This window comes from Castor canadensis, chromosome 14 (genome assembly GCF_047511655.1).
Source record: "Castor canadensis chromosome 14, mCasCan1.hap1v2, whole genome shotgun sequence".
In the NCBI taxonomy this organism is placed as follows: domain Eukaryota; kingdom Metazoa; phylum Chordata; class Mammalia; order Rodentia; family Castoridae; genus Castor; species Castor canadensis.
Window position 1 is genome coordinate 26,959,411 of NC_133399.1, and position 6,348 is coordinate 26,965,758.

Below are 6,348 nucleotides of genomic sequence, written 5' to 3' on the forward strand. Positions count from 1 at the left end.
CTAGGTCAGATGAAGTTCTGTTTGCTTCCAGTCAGCAGGGTTTTCGGGACGGTTGGGTCCTGGGGTCGCACAGAAACAGGGTCACAGGGGTGTGTGAAATCAAAAAAGGAACACGCCCAGAGGGCAGAGGTTATATTTGAATCAGTCTTGACTGCGGGTCTCCTTGGTGGGCGGAGCTAATTCCTGGGGGCGTGGCTAAAGGAGGGGCTCGGCTCGGCTCCCTGGTGGACCGCGGTGTGCACAGAAGGGCAGGGCGACGGGATGCACCTATGAGCTTTGTACGTGCTTGCCACCAAGCCCCTAATCCACACAGCAGCTCAGGGACTTGTATCACATAGTGGGAAACAGAGTTTAGCCACAGACCTGAGGACACAGCCACATTGCACAGAAACTGAGAAACAGACACAGGTAATGAGGGGACTGGCCTCTAGACAAAGGCACTGACACCCTAGGACTTGGGCTGGGAGTGTGGCTCAGTGGTACAGCGCTGACCTAGCTTGTGCAGGCCCTGGGTTCATCCCTTGCAACACCCCAAAAAGCACTTATTGTGGTAGATGAAGGGCTTTAAGTTATTTCCCACTGAGAAATCTGTGTTCCCGCTTCCTTTGTTCCTCTTTGGTCTTGTAATACTTTTTGTCTCTCTTTTGGGGGGTGCTTGGGATGAAACCCAGGGCCTCACACATGCTAAACATGCACTCCACTACCGAGTCCCCAGCCTCTTGTGATTTTTTATTATATATCATTTTTTTTTTTTTTTGGCAGTATTGGGGGTTGAACTCAGGGTTTCACTAGCTCTTGCTTGGCAGGGGCTCTACTGCTTTAGTCACTTCCAGCCCTTCTTGTGATTTTTTTTTTTTTTGACAGTATATTTTGAAAAACCATTTGGAGCCTGGCCCTGGGGACTCACATCTATAATCCTGGCTACTTGGGAGGTTGAGATCTAGAAGCCTGGGCAAATAGTTTGAAAGACTCCCATCTCCAAATAACTAGAGCAAAAAATCCTGGAGGCGTTGCTCAAGTGGCAGTAGAGGACCTGCTTTGCAAATGTAGAGCCCTGAGTTCAAACTCCAGTTACACCAAAAAAAAAAAAAAAAAAGTCGACATTTTCAGCCTATACAACAAAATTCATGTTCATCAAGAGAATTGTAAAAGATTATTTATCGGAGCTTGATTTGAAAATACCCTTAAGTGGTGGGTGCAGTGCTTATCCTAAGTACTCAGGAGTTCTGAAGTTTGACGCCAACCTGAACAAGAAGGTTGCAAGAACCCATCTCAACCAACAAAAGCTGGGTCAGGTGGCACATGCCTATCATCCCAGCTATGCAGGAAGCATAAATAGGATGATCATGGTCCAGCCCAGTTCCAGCATAAATTCAAAACCCTATTCTAAACATAACTAAAGCAAAAAGAACTGGGACATGACTCAAGTGGTAGAGTGTCTGCCAACAAGGGCAAAGGCTCTGAGCTCAAACCCCACTATCACCAAAAAAAAAAAAAAAAGTGGAAAAAAAACCCCAAATTTCAACAGAAAAAAGGGAAAAATTATGTTTTCCTTGTTTAATGAAATATTTTTCTGCAAAGAAAAGTAATGGTTGTCAGACTGTAGTAGCTTTCCATGATTGCCATGACATAATGGCTTAAAATAACCCCAGCTGGGAATGTGGTTTTGTGGTAGGGTGACTGTCTAGCATGAGTGAGGCCTGGGTTCAATGCCCTGCACTGGAAAAAAAAAGTTCTTTTGCAGTTCCTGTAGGACAGAAGTGTTCTCTGCACAGGATATCATAAGGCTAAAATCACATACTGGCCAGGCTCTGTCATCATTTTTTTTGTTTTGTTTTGTTTTTTGGCTTTTGGGCAGTACTGGTGTATGAACTCAGAGTCTCCAGCTTACTAGGCAGGCCTCTACCAGTTGAGCCATGCCTCCAGCTACATTCTCTTTTTTTTTTTTTTCTGATGCTTGGGATCTAATCCAGGGCTGAATGCATGCTAGGCAAGCACCCTAGCACCCTACTACTGAGCTACACCCCAGCCCTACATTCTTACCTTGAGGCTCAAATAGTGAAGAATAGATATCCTTCTACTCTCCCTCAGATTATTGGCAAAATTTATTTCCATGTGGCTATGGAATTCTTGGTGGCTTGTTTAACCAAAGCTCACAACAGAGGGAATGTCTTTGCATCTGTCAGTCTCGTGCCTAGACCCCCTAATTAGGTCAGGCCATTTCCAGAATAGACTTCCATTTGATTAATTTGTAGTCCACTTAAGGAGGTCCTTAATTTCATCTGCAAAAGTCCTTTGTTATTGTCACATCACATGATCACAAGAGTGACATCTATTGGAAATGTAGGCCCCAAAACTGACCACGTGGAGAGGAGTGATCTGGCCAAGAGATTCTTTATTGCCGGGTGGGAGAGGGAGAGAGCCAAGAGAGAGAAGCAGGAAGGGCAGGGGCTTAAATACCCCTCAGTGAGATTCGGCATGATCTGATTGGTTTAGGATCTTATGGTTCATACTGATTGGAGGTTGGGGCAGAAGGAGGATTCAAGCTAGACTTGAGACAGGACTGTGACCCTGGAAAACAGAAGCTTAAGGGTGCAATAAGAACTGAAACCTATCGGCGCCATTATTGCCAACAACATCTACCGCATTTGCCGTATTCTCTTGATTACAGGGAAGTTGCAAATCCCTTACACTCAATGGGATAAGATTACACAATGAAACACCAGATGCCAGGAGTCATCTCCCAAGTCTGCCTACTTCAGAGGAATATGCGATAATATGGATGAATTTTTTTTTTCTGTTTGGTGGCACTGGAGTTTGAACTCAGGACCTCACTCTTGCTAGGCAGATGCTCTACCACTTGAGTCACTCTACCAGTCCTTTTTTGTGTTGAGTATTTTGGAGAAAGGGTCTTGCAAACTATTTGCCTGGGCTGGCCTTGGGCTGTGATCCTCCTGATCTCTTCCTCCTGAATAGCTAGGATTATAAGTGTGAGCCACTGGTGCACATGGCTGAATCTTGTAAGCATAATGTGCATAAGAAATCAGACATAAAATTCCACTACTTGAGAGGCTGAGGCAGAAGGGTAAGGTCGAGGCAGCCCGGGCTACATAGAGAGACCCTGTCTAAACAAACAAACAAAAACCCAGACATAAAAGAATGCATATTATTATTATTACTTTGAGATGGGGGGGTCTCACTGTGTTATCATGTTGGTCTCAAATTCCTGGATTTAAATGATTCAGCTTCCTGAGTAGCTGGGCCTATGGCTCAGCCCCATGCCAACATTACATTCTTTTTTTATGTTAATAATAATAAAAACATTATACAAAATTGGTTCTAGTTTGGGGAATAAGTTTGGAAGCACAATTTCTCCTGTCTGTTTCATGAAATGCAAGTTGGGCAGAATGCATACAGCAGCTATTTCAGGACTCTACACAGTAAACAGTAGAAGGTGACCAAAGGAAAACATTTATTTTATTAGCATATAATAGTTGTACAGGGGTATACATTATGATATTTACATATATGCTTACAAATATATCTTAGTTAGATTTACCCCCTCCATCGTTCTCCTTTCCCCTCTTCTTAGAACAATTTCATTCTTCTATTTTCATACATGAATACAAAATACATCTCCCTTAATATAGCATGACTGGTCATCCTACTTCAAGCCAGAGTAACTCCATCTTGCAGCAAGCTGCGATTCAGTTCTATGTTCCAGACTGCAGGACTGCAGGCTCTCCCCTACATGGTGGGACTTGTCTGTACTGGTCAGCAAAACCCTGGTAAGAGCAAGGACAATGCATGCATAAATTCGACTTTCCCAGGGGGTGACCGTCTTTGAGCCTGTAGTTAGTTCTGCCGTTTGGACGTGAGATGGCGCTCTAGTGCAGTCTGCTCTAGACTTAAAAGCCTTTATGAGAGTTTCGTAGGCTGGGGGATTGGCAGAGTTTGGGGGATCCCGGGAGCCAATCCTGGGCAGTTGCGGAGCAGGCCGGGTAACTGTAGTCCCCTCCAACACACACCCATAGTCATCCACTGTTCTATCAGCAAGGGCTATTAAAACGTATTTGCTGTTTAATGCGGACTTGTTTGTATCATTGGCAACATCCCAGTTTACGGGCACATGATTCATTAGGCTTCCCGAGCAAGCTCATGCAACACCGAAAGAAAAAAAAAAAAGAAAGAAAGAAAATGAAAACAGCAAGGGAACCTGGGACCGGTGGCTCACGTCTGTAATCCTAGCTACTCAGGAGGCAGACATCAGGAGGATCGCGGCTCGAACCCAACCCGGACAAATAGTTCGCGAGACCTCATCTCAAAAAAAAAAAATTACCAGATTTCCTCTTTCAAGTATCACAAGCTGTACTTACAGAAGCACAAACCCAGACCCAGTCCAACAAAGAGGGGCAACTGTGCTTACTGTCAGTCTCCGAAGAACTACTGATTAGGCTAAGCTGTTTAAAGTCCAGATTTGTGTCATGAAGTTCTGAGACAAGAGGCTGAGGCTACTGGGACTGGGCTTAGACACTCTGGGTTTGGCAAAACTGCCAAACAGGTGCTGGGAAACTCCCCTGTATTGCCTGCTGTGCTGGGGTGGGGTGCTGAAAAACTACAGGGTTACCCCAGTAGCAGGCCATGGCCTGTCACAGACATACTGCTTCTGGTTCCTATTTGGCTGCCTTTTTGCTTGAATTACCTGACCATAAAGAGCTTGGGTGGGAAACCCTAGAGGGGGAGTGGCTGCCTATAAATGGGGACACACAGATGGAGGCTATGGACTGTACAGTAGCACTTGGGTCCCTAAGGAGTTTGTCAAATAGACTTCCAAAGAGAGAGGGGCAAAACCGTTTATGGCAGTCCAGACATCTAAGCCATTCTTTTTCTATCTCTCTTTTTCTTTTTTTGATGGCTCTGTCCAGGCAGGTGCTACCACCTGAGCCACTTGGCCCCAAGCCAAGTGAACCTATCTTGAAAAATATTCAACACAAAAAAGGGCAAGGATGGGGCTCTTAGCTCAAATCCCAGTACTGCAAAAGAAAAAGAAAATGAAAAAGAAATTTAGAACTGTGGCTTCAGGCAACCCAAAGCTTAAGATGAGGAAAAAGAAGAAAAAGAAAAAGATTGCTGGCTGCTTTAGGCAGCTGAAAAATCCAAGAGGAAAAAAAAAATTAAACCTTAAATACTAAGGTGGGCATGGTAGTGCATACTTATAATCCTAGCTACTTGGGAGGCAGAGGCAGGAGGGTCACAAGTTCCAGGCCACTATGTAGCAAGACCCTTTTTCAAAAACAAAAAATAGGGCTGGTAGAGTGGCTCTAGTGGTAGAGCGCTTGCCTAGCAAGTGCAAGGCCCCTGAGTTCAGACCCCAGTACTGGCAAAAACAAAACAAAAACAAAATACAAAGAAAAGGGCTGGGAGCATGGCTCAAGTGGCAAAATGCCTGTCTAGCATGCTTCAGGTCTTGAGTTCTAACCCCAGTACTGCACACACACACAAAGATTAAAAACTGTAAGTACTGAGCAAGCACCGAGTCTACCAAATAGAATTCTATCCCTACATTACTGCATGGTTTAAAACCATGAATGTAATTAATTAGGTATATTTTATGTTATAATAGAAAGATATATATGTGTATATATAATATGTAACAAAGGTAAAAAATTTTCCATAACTTGATCCCATTAGCTATCTAAAACTTACCAACTAAATTTACATACTAAAAGAATTCATATTACATTAATATTCTCCTCCAAGGAGAGTCAATCAAAACACTCATTAAGGACGTAAAAGTCCAATGTGTCCCAGTATACTCTTGATTCTGGTGGCATCACATTCCTCATTCATAAATTTTATTTATTAACTTTTTTATGATGCTGCAGATGGAACCCAAGGCCTCACACATGCTAGGCAAGTGCTCCAGCACTGAGCTGTACCCCAGCCCTTACAAACTTTTTTTTATAAATTAAAACCAACATTCACTCCTGTTACTGGCTTCATGGGAAGGATTTAGCCATATTTTTCATGTCTTCTGGAGTCTGTGGAACAAATATGGTGGCCATTAGTTGCTCAAAGTCTTCTGCAAAAAAACCCAACCAAAGAAAGAATCTGCCCATCTTAGCCTCACACTACATACACAGCACTTACACCACTAATGAGCACCACCAACCAGGACCTCCTAGAAAAAGAGGCTTTCACAACTGGGTGCTGGAGGCTCATGCCTGTAATCCTATTTACTTGGGAAGCTGAGATTGGGAGGATCAAAGTTTGAGGCCAACCTGGGCAAATTGTTCATGAGACCCCCATCTCCTAAATAACCAAAGCAAAATGTGCTGGAGGTGTGGC